The following is an 11,685-nucleotide window of genomic DNA, read 5'->3' as shown; positions in this document are numbered from 1 at the left end:
CTGCGTCGTTGTTCTAGAATTATTTGAACTAATTTAGTGCTTAGGCCTCTCCATCTATCCATCAGTAGTGCTTCTAGTGTCTCATGTAAGGGACCTGGATCGGAATAATGTTTTCTGTACTTAATGAGAAGGTGCTGAATCATATATACCCCTGCTAATTTCTGTTCGTCGGGGGAGAGGTTCAGAAATGTCTGTGCTACGGTGTCATCATTATATATGTCTGCATTTTCGGCCCATGATACCGCTGATCGGGCTAATTCTTGTTCATCCATAGAATTGAGTACATGGTACCCCACTCGATCTCGAAGCCGTTTATCAGTTTCCTGGAACTGATGCTCAGCAGAATTCGGATTCGTTAAGGCAGAGAAGAAAACTCTCTTGCTTTCTGGACGGATACCCTTCCTAAGATAAGTTCCCTTACCTACATATGCTATAGTGCTTGTAGTCGGTTCTAGTTCTTCAGATTCTTCTTCCTCCTCGGAGGGAACCTTTTCTTTCTCTTTCTCGTGTACTGCTATCACTGCTTTCCTTATCTTTTTATACATGGCCTCTATGCAATTTTGTCTGTCATGTTTTCCATCAGCTATATTTTGACCCCACTTGTTCAATGCATCTAATTCACTCTGATCTGTTCCGGGCCTGTCTCGTTCTCTTATTAGACAATTTATGAAAAATCGTAGTATCAGTGCTTGCATGTTAACTTTCTGTTTCTCCAGGGCATCCTTAATACTGTCGGGGTCCTTTCCCGTTTGAACGAACTCATATATTCTATCTAGGCGCTCCTTCATTCCTGCATAACATAACAAACTATCAGTAGCAGATCTTAACCGTAAAGACGCTAATATCATTAAGTCGTCCTGTCCAGGTTCTGGATCATATCTACAAACTGACATATTTTCTTTTAGTGCATCAAGACGGGATGAATTAGAAGAACGGGGGGATCTGTGCGTAAGAGGACTCTGCATACCTCTGAGATTTAATCTGTGAGTCGGTGGCGGGGTCTGGAGACCCACGGTCGCACCTCCTGAAGCGGAAACTTGGGCATTATCTCTGTGTGTAGTCAGTATCTGAATTTGTCTTTTAGTAGGATCTGATTGAAGTGGTTTCGGCAGATCAGTTTTAGGTGAGGGAAGTGGCGGAGCTGGCGGAACGGAACTAGTCTTTTTCGGTGTCGGCTGAGAGTGATCTTGGGGGGCAGTACCACCCCCGGCCCTGTCAGTAGGCAGGGCACGAACAGGCAGATTGGTGTAAGCTGGCGCTACATCTTCGAGATATGAATTTAGGAATATGTCTTTAGTAGTCTTATGCATTACTTTAGTTGGAACTAATGGTGACGGCAAATTTTTCGGTATTTCTGAAATGGCGTCAGGGGTACCATCGGCCAAAAGATACATGTTGTTCACTTTGCCATTTTGGATACGATCTATTTGTTCTACTTTTACTCGAATTCCCTCAGTAACTAATTCGTTTTCTTGGGCCTTTTCTGATTCTTTAAGCCTGTCTTCTCTACGGAGTGCTCTATCAGCACGCTTACGTGATTCCTTACGCCAAAATTCTATGGCGTCTTTCTGAGATTGTCTAGCTTTCTTTTTCCGTAATATTTCTTCTACCTTTATGATGCACTCGGCATCCCATGTTCCGTTAACTGGCCATCGGTATCTTTCCTCTAGGTGCTTGGTATAATCTGTCCATAACTCTAGATACAAGATGGCGTCTATGCCATGCTTATTATACATGAAATTACCTGGAGTGTCCCTAGGGGGGATTGGAATCTCTTCCTCTAACATCCCTTTCCTAGTTCCTATCTGCTTTAATTTGTTAAAAAACGGCATTGTGCCTACTTGATACTGAAATGCTTGATCCTTAATACTTAATTTCGCCTGTAACTATTTAAACAAAAAAAAAACACAATAATGCACAAAAACAATCACATTCATACCACGACATTAATCACATGAAACATTTAAAGACATAGCTAACTTCCCCCTACTCTGAATGTACCGCTCAACGATACAGATACACTGCTGTAACAGTGCAGAAATTCGGAATACTTTATATACTGCTAAACAGTACAGATACACTGCCTAAAAACAGTGCAGACCGGACTTGCGTACCCAAACCCGTCTAGATACGACCCAGCAATGGTACTCACCGGGAAGCACGGAAAACAGAAGGCCTCGGAAAACTCGACTGGACTCGACTCGGAACTTCGGAAAACTTCGGAAAACTTCGGAAAACTTCGGAAAACTTCGGAAAACTGGTGGGCCTCTTCACACCTCGGACCTTGCTTCCTTCGGCTGGGCTCTGGTCGGGATCCTCCGCACTCCTCACCGCCTCGTCTGGGCACTGATCGCAGTCTTCGTCACCTCCGTGTGTCAGAGGGGGATGCAGGAAATCCTGCCAGTACACGTGTGGTCCGTCTAACTGATGGCAGGGGACACGGATTGCAACGCACCTTCCGGCGCGTGAGGTGGGGGAGGGGTCCCTATTCGGGCGCCAAAATGATGTAAATAATTAATTTACTCTCTTAATTTCTATGCAGATAAGTACTTAATCAATAATAACTCAATCGAAATGAAGGAAAACAGAGTCCGTGGTGTAAGAGTTTCTAAGGGTTTTATTCCTCATAAAGGAATCAGGATATCATGTTCTGACCACCACACAGGATGTCAGAAGGGATAGATGAGCGCGCAGTCGTTTATTGACAATACATAGCTTATATACTTGATTTACATCATAATGTTCAATGTAAGAGGCGTAACAGCTGAGAGAAGACAAGATAACAGTATACACGTGGTGCTAGTACATCATCAAGAGGCGTAAACTAGGCGTGAACTAGGGTGTGTGCTAGAAACGTCACTGATAGGTGACGCAAGTGGGTGGCACCAAGGGGTGGTGCTAACAGAATGTTGCAATGTCAGCAGAAATCGGAAGCTTGGATGCGCGCGCAGCTGCATGACGTGTGATAGACGGGGTGCAGGGGACTTGACATTTACACTGGCGGAAAGAGACAGAAGTCTGGTATGTCAGATCAACTTGTGCTTCTATCATATCTGATATCTGATGTTTAGGAACTAAGCTATCTGGGCAGAAAGGTCTCTAGAGCAGAAGCTATTCTATACTTGCTGTGAGTGCGTGTATAAGCGCCTGAGTGTCTGTATGAGAAGCGTGGGGGCATGGGGCCTTCCATGGAAGCATGGCAACAGAGGCTATGAATTACTTGCATAAAGACAGGTCGGCCCTTTAGCCCTGTAGCTGAGGAAGGATGTTTACTGAAGCTAGCAGGCTGGAATGTATCTTCGGGGAGGAAAACAGATAACTCGAAGATTATAGTCAATCTTGGCAGGCAGCAGGCTGAGCTGAGCACGGAGGGCCGCGCTAGAAGTAAGTCAGAGTTCACGGGTACGGGGGCTGCTTGGGCAGAGGCCCTCGCAGTCAGAAGCCAGAAAAGAGGCTCGGTGGCAGAGATTCAGGGCCTACTTTCAGCCAGGCTGAAAAACGTAGGAGTACACTTCAAAAAGACGTTGGCATAGCATACTTAGGAACGGACCATCAAACCCATTCATGGTGGGTCTGAAAGAGGACAAGTTAACGTTGGACGCAAATGTATTTGCGTCTTCATAGCTGGTACAGGAGGGAAGTTACATGCACTTTTAACTCGTACATGGAGTCGGTGGGGTACTCGCTAGGGAACACAACATGACCATAAAATTTATATTACCTCAGTCATATGGTGCTGGTGACAACCACCATTCTGTGCAGCTAGTCTGTGCATCAGATATTTTTTCACTTTTAAATAAAATTTTCTAGTAACATAACAGAAGATGATGTCTTTTTCTGTTTTCTCCAATATATTTATTTGCCTTGTAGCTGATTGTGTGTAGTGTGTAGTACATACGTGTTTTGTACATCGGATAGAGCGACCTCCAATGCGTGCACGTTTATTGACCGGGACAGACGCCAAGTTCAGCGAAGCTGACCGCAGCGATCTGGAAGGTTGGCAAAAAGCCAGCCGCTTCATAATGTAATTGGCACCAAAACCATGGAGCGCTTTAAAAGTAAGTGTAAGCACCTTGAAAACAATCCGTTTACAGATTGGTAGCCAGTGAAGGGTTTACAATGAGTCAGTAACACTAGCTCTCCGATGGAGGCCAAGAATGGCATGAGCAGCCTAGTTTTGAACAACTTGCAGACGTGCAATAAGATATTCCGGCAGACCGAGATAGAGCACGTTGGCAGAGTCTAAACGGGAGCCTATCAAGGCCTGCACACTAGTTTTCCTGTGCTCCAGGGAAAACAAAGGAAGAAACTTTCTAAGCATCTTGAGGAGGTCAAAACATTTCCCTACAAGACCGAGAATCTGAGGCTTCAAGGTGAGGCCATTATCGATCTGCACCCCCAGATTCTTAGCCTTGGATGAAGCCTCTAACGGAGGAAACATGGCTGCCGGCCACCAAGACTGACACCTAGGGTCAGAAGGACAACCAAAAAATAACACCTCAGATTTTTCAGATTTGCACTTGAGGCTGTTGAGCTAGAACCAATCGAACACAGCCCCAAGACAACCTCTGATACTCTCACTGCCAAAGTCAGAGCCCTTCTTACAGGAAAAAAGGAGCTGGGTGTCGTCCGCATAAGAAACGATCTGGGCACCAAACGACTCTGCCAGTGCCGCCAATGGGGCCATATAGATGTAAAAAAGAGTAGGGCTCAAAATTGAGCCCTGAGGAACTCCTACCTCCTAAGGCGGCACCTCGGCAGAGAACGGAGGGGCCCAGACCGTTTGAGGGTGGCCTGCTAGGAAGGACTTAAACCAGCTGAACACCGTTCACCTTACTACTTTTGGTATTCACAGAAGTTAGGATTTTGTCTTAAGACAGACTTAAGACAGACTTAAGTTAGGATTCTGTGTTTAGTCTGTCTTAAGACAAAATCCTAACTTCTGTGAATACAAAAAGTAGTAAGTTTAGGAATTTGTCTTAAGTTAGTTCTGTGAATCAGGCCCTATGTGAGTATGTCCTACAGTGACTGTACCAAGTGAATATGTCTGATGAGTGAGCCCTTGACATTATTCGACGGTGTCTGCATGTATTGAGTTTTTTTTTTAAATAAGAGTGCCTGTTCAGTCATAACATTTTTTGTAATGTTCACCTCACTTTCTAGCCATGCAGACGCACAGCATTACTTTTGAGTGCACTCTACAAGGAACTACTGTAGTTACACTGTGGATATTGGTTTGCATTTCGAACACCCTGTCGCATATGCTTTTCCACCTTTCGTCTCTCTCTCTATTTTCTAGGTGGAACTGTTATGCTGCAACGATCCTGGTGCAGTATTATTAAGCTTGAGCTTCCATCCTGTATTAGAAAGAGGGTCCCATGACCCTAAGGAAATGCCAAGTCACTATTTTGGTCCTTATGAAGTGCCGCCCGATCCTTTGGGATTTCTAGGCGTGAAACATGTTGACCTCTCTGTTAACAGCTATCTAGGTACATTGATACCACAGATATCATCCACTGTTTCTACTTAGTCCTGGTGCCCTTACCTTATAAATATTGTTTTAGGGTACCAGAGCCTATTCTATATTTAGAACTCCCCCACTTCTCACTCGACACACCTTCGCAGAGCCCTCTCACATGCATTCATCTAACAGCGTTTGCAGATCAAAAGAACATTGCAAGGCCGGGCAGATTAGGAGCTCCCAATGATGAAGCCTGTTCCTAATAGGCATGTGAGGGAATCAAGATATGATTTTCAGTACTTCCTGCGACAGTAGCAAAAACCATGTGGTTCCACCCCTTGTGACCACCTGGCCAATGAGGAACTACCCCTACCATGCTTACTATGAACCTTACATTAGCCATGGCCACTTGAATTATGTGATTGTGCGGCTACAACGCTTTTCACATAATTATAGAGTTGCCACATTTGCCATAATCTGCTGCATTATCTGACGATTTTAACAAAAAAATGTTTCTATCTCAAACTGTAAAATGTTACTAAAAACACAGCAAAACTTGTTGCTGCTCAGTGGAAGGTCCATTAAAAAGGTTCACTGGTAATCTTTATGTTGCCTATTGGGTGTTAAACTGGCAATGAGGTGGAACCAATCCCCAGACAGTGTTACCAAACATTTCATTGTCAAAATAATGAAGTAATAATATCACAAAATGTGGCGCATTATGCTTCATAATTTTCTTTTTCTTGCAGCATAATTTGACCCAACACTGTCACACAATTTGGTCTTCTCCTGCCACATAATTCCAGTGAACCTGACATTAGCTTAAGAGTACTGAAACAGTCACTAACCATTGATAGATGTCTATACAGGTCATTAGAAAGGGTGATCACAACTTTATCCCAATTTTGTAAACTATTTTGTAGGAAGTTACAATGTTGTTTCTGTATGTTTCAAAGACTTTGGTGCATTATTTATGACAAGGCTGTGGGCACAAATGGCAAAAAAATGAAGGCATTGTTTTGTAATGGGAATGAGTTGTCCAAAGTATCAAGTTTTCCTTATTTGGGGGTTATATTCGATGAGAGTTCCTCATGGATGCCCCAACTGACTGTCAAGCGAAATGTATTTGCAAGGGCTTACCCTGGCTGTACTCAGCTTTGCGAGAAAACTTGGTGTGAAACCTCTGCAGGCTGTTTTAAAAGTTTATGACAATAAATGTATTTCAATAGCCATGTATGGTGCTGACTTATGGGGTTTTAAGGATGTAAGGCTGCTACAAGGCATAGAGGACACATTTTATCGGTCCCCCAATCTACTCCAGGCTACATCGTCCATCAAGAATGTGGGCTGGAATATTTGGCAGACCGAATAGCTCTGGCTCCATTGCTGAAGTGGATTGCAGTGTGGTTGAACCCTGATCTTGAGCTTAATCATGAGGTGTTGAAGGACTGTGTAGCCCTTGACTATTCTAATTCCATCCCATGGTATTACTATGTTAAAAAGCTGGCTGGCATCTTAGGGCGTCCTGAACTGTTCAGTCAGCCCACCAAATTAGTTAAGGGGGATGTAAAGTGGGCAAAAGAAACCTACAAGCTCATCAAGGGTCTAGAAAGAGAAAATAAACAATTGGTCAAACCAACTGTAAGAGCGCATCAGCTGCTCCTAAACTACGGTAAGATGGAATTATACCTGCGAGTGGTAAAAAACCCCAACCACAGATTTTTGTTAACTAAGTTCAGGTTAAACAAATTCCATCTTCTTCTCACAGGACGCCAAGGCTGGACCAAGGCTATAGACTTGGGGATTTGTCCCTGTGATGGCCTTTCCATTATGCATACTACTCACTTTGTGGTTTTTTTGCAATTATTTTATCACAATAAGGAAAAAATTCATTCTCCCACTGATCGAAGATAAAGGATTCAGGCAGGTTAAACCAGCCCTTTTATACCTTCAGCTGTTGTCAAACATCTGGGAAATTTTTAACGTCTCTACCTTTTTGACCATAGCAATGCGTTTGGGCAAAAAACTTACTTGGAAGCAGTGTGCTTAGTGAGACTGTCTTTTTAAATCCTTTTAATGTTTTGTTAAAAGTCTATGACACAAATTAATTGTGATGAAGCTTGTATATATACATTTTAAAACTGTTAATGTGAGATCTGTAAATTGTATTTTTAATTAATGAATATAACGGGCCTGATTCTTGATATTTGTATACTTTTATGGTTTTTGAAATTAACCGAATAAAGTACTTTTGACTGACTGACTGACTGACAAAGCTTACCAAACTGGCATCAGATTATTTACATAACTTCATCCCTCTTTTCCTGTTTCCTCATATTCCAGAATTGGGAGTGCTTAGAAACCTGAGGCTTTTCAGTGTGAAGAGCTGTATAAACATTATTTAAATTTCAGTTTGTGTCTGCATGAGTCCATTTGACTGTTCTACCAGGAAATGTTTTGAAATCCCTTTACGTTGGTGCTTATAAACAATTGAGAGGCAGGAAGAATAGTATGACAAATAGCAGGCAGCCTATATTGTAAATGCTTAATAGATTTGTTTTTCTGAGAAAAAGTGAGGGACATGATAGGTATATATTTGGTCAGATTTTATAGAACCAGCCATGAAAATTATAGATCAATATTTAGGACCTCATTGGGGGACTGTGTTTTGAAGAACAAAATAATCTAAAGTGTAAATAATCCAAAGCCTTATCAACCTTTCAAAGCAGTTTAAGTTAACGATATTAAAATATAGGTCCCACAACTGTAGAACACTCCAGTGTATACCACTACACTCAACGCCACTATGGTATATGCCAATACAAAGTACAATATTTACAGGACATCAAAACACTATACCACACTCCACTTTATGCTATCCCACTGCATACCAGTGTACTGTACACCATTAAAATCTATGCCACTCCAACAAACGCCACTCTGTTGTACGGCAGTTGCCTGTACCCCACTCCACAGTATGTGACTCCACTCTCCACCACTCTGCTGCATGGCATTCCACTATACAGTACTTCAGTAAACCTCATTCCACACTGTACCGCAATATACTGTACCAGAGTACACTTTACATCAGTATCCACCACAACATTGTACCATATTTCACTTAACATTCTACTTCATGAAAGTAAACAGGAAAAATATTACAAAATTGTTACTAACATTGTAAAAACTATTGATTTTTCACAAAAGAACTAAAGGTTGCATGTCGGTATTAGTTAGATAAACATCCTTTAGGTTTGGTATACAAACCAAAATTAAGCTCCACAAACAATGCCAATTCTACAGTTCTGGGGGCTTATCAAAAATCTGGCTGGTCATGGACTGCCAAACTCGTAGGATGAGGCGGTGGCGGTCTACCGACTGCCCTATTACGACCAGGTTGGTCAGGCCACCATGGAATCACCATAGCTGGCAGGGATCAGAGATCCCTGGAGGTGGTGGGCATCTTGAGGACTAAATATGCTTGGCTTGTGATCAAAGATACCTGGTGGTGGTGCAGCAGTCTTGGGAGTGGAATATGCTTGGCTTGGCCGCTCTTAGCCCACCAAGCATATCATGAGTTTCCTTACACCACACTTTTTATGTCAGTGTGACCACCATGGAAAATGTGGCAGTAAGGAAAGGAGACAGCCTGGTGCCTCACAACATGTGGATGCACACAAAATGTGCCCCCCTGTGTGCATACACATTAGTACCTGCACAGTATGGACTGCAGCAGTCCATGCCAAGTAGGTACTGCCTTTGAGATTCCTTTGACATTCCTATTGCAGTGCTTCTTTCATAGGCACTGCCCTGGGAACGCCAAAGAACCTCCCCCAGACAGGAGAAAACTCCTGATCTGGCGGCTGGGTTTGGCACTGCAGGATCAGGGCTGTCTCTCACACACACCACCAAGCTCATAATAAGCCCAATAGTAATCTTTTAATTGTATTATTATGCTCCACTAATAAACGTATTTCTGCCACACACACCTGCCACTGCACAATCATAAAAAACTCATGAGTTAAACAATTGAAATGATCATTTACACACCTCTTTCAAATTTCTGTAAGTCATACTTATTTCCCACATGTATACTTATGCACCACCTTTCAATTAACATCACTCGCACACTTCCGTACACAGTCTTGTCTCCTCACTTTCCACACTACATTAGTTATAACTTAGTCCCTTCTCCATTCTGTAACTATACCTTTGGATATTCCCTAAGTTAGAGCCTGTGAATTTATTTCAGTAAATGAAACACTTATGACATGAGAAATTATATTATGAGCTAGAACACTCTCCATGGTAGATTAGTGAGTTATAGTTAATGTAGTGTGGTGAATGAGGTGATAAGACTTTGTATGGAAATGTGCAAGTGGTGTACATTGAAAGGTGGTGTGTAAGTATAAATGTGAGTGATAAGTATGACCCGGTAATTAAAAAACAACTATATAAACGTATATATATTTTTCCATATCTATTACCACTTTAGGAAATTAGTGATAGATTGGATAGATTGGAAAAGTACCAACCCTAATACCTACCAACATTGAGGTGAAAACAACATAGCTGCCTTTACCTTTTGTAAGGGCAGTCATTACCCAATCTACGTTACTATAGAGGCCACATATAAGGCTAAAAACAAATGCTTAAAATGTATCAAATACTTACTCTATTTTCCTGCTGAATCCCAAGGAATCATCTTGGCACCATAATATATAATCCTTCCAAATTCCGTCAATATCGGACTGATGGTTTTGGTTCGATGCAAAGTCAAAAGTCCATGAAAAATGCATTGGATTTCAAGCCTGTTTGGGGACCCCCTCTTGACAAAATGCCTTCGAGGGCTGAAAGAATGAAATGGGTGCAGTAGGTATACAAAGCTTTGTGGACATTCATCAAACATTTTTTGTTTTCGAAAATGCTTTTTCCTGTTGGTTCACAGTGCATAGACAAAATACAGTCAAACCCAGCCTTCAAAAAAACTAATATAAAAAATGACTAGTCTAATCAGAAGAAAAGAAAGGCACCTTTGTTGGAATACGTCTAACCATGACAATGAAGAATATACATAAAATGGAAGAAAGATTGTAGCTAATACCTAAAAATACTGTGTTAAGCATTTGAACAAAAGGAGAGTAAGTGCATTGTGCACTCTGGTCCTAATCAGATCCCCTGGATTTTGCAGCGTAAATTAGAACATTTTGTGGCATAAAAATTGAAATTTGTACCAAAATAATGCATCTATTGCAACATTTTTGCAGAAAAGTTTGTAATTGAAACATATGAGTATTTGGTGCTTCCCTGACTCTGGTGCTTTAATGGTTCTGACTTTACTCCAATTCTTTATTTCACCCCTATGCTTGTCACACCATTTTATTTGTGGCATCAACGAGGATCAAATGGACAGGGGCGTAGTTTCAGGGAGGTAAATAAATATATGTTTTGATAAATAGTTGGATACAAGTCGTTGCAGTCAGGTATGATGAGGTGCCTGTCGGATTTCACTAGAGATTCTTACATATATACAGACAATAATGCACACAAAATGTCACTCTCTCTGTTTTGAAAATCATCAAAAATCAAGTGTTTTCCGTAACTTAGTAACACTGCCAATCTGCATATCGTTTCCTTTCTGTCGTGTTCATCAGCCCCAGGAATACACAGGACGCGATGGCTGTACACAGGTACTCTTTATTGGCTTATCATTACAGATGGTATGATCCCTGACCTCTCGCCTCGAGGTCCTCCTTGGAGTGTCCTTGTCCCTTCCTGTCCCCTCCCCTAAACCGGAAGCGGTGTCGGGTGTCCCTTGGCCTCTGCCCTTTGCCCAGGGTCCTAGTGTCCCTGGCCTGGGCATGACATCTCCCACTTGTTGCAAAACAAAACATTTTGCCTGATGCTGCCTGTGGTCATAGAGAGAGAGAGAGAGAGAGAGAGAGAGAGAGAGAGAGAGAGAGAGAGAGAGAGAGAGAGAGAGAGTTTTATATAGATGGTGAGAAAAAGTCTCCACAGGCCTCCGTCTCTTTACATCTCCTCAATCAATCTTTTGGCCTTCTTGCATTCTCTTCTTAGTTGTTGTTCTCTGATTTCAGCTTGTGCTGCATCCTCTTGTGTGTCTTCCTTCAGCCCATGTGTCGGCAACTCATCTTCTTTTGTTTTCAATTCTCTGAAGTGCGAACTATTTCGGGTGATGTGGTATTGTCCTGCTGACGCAGTTA

The sequence above is a fragment of the Lissotriton vulgaris genome, chromosome 1_2, assembly GCF_964263255.1.
Source record: "Lissotriton vulgaris chromosome 1_2, aLisVul1.2, whole genome shotgun sequence".
Classification (NCBI taxonomy): Eukaryota; Metazoa; Chordata; class Amphibia; order Caudata; family Salamandridae; genus Lissotriton; species Lissotriton vulgaris.
Note: the sequence above shows the minus strand (reverse complement) of the source record.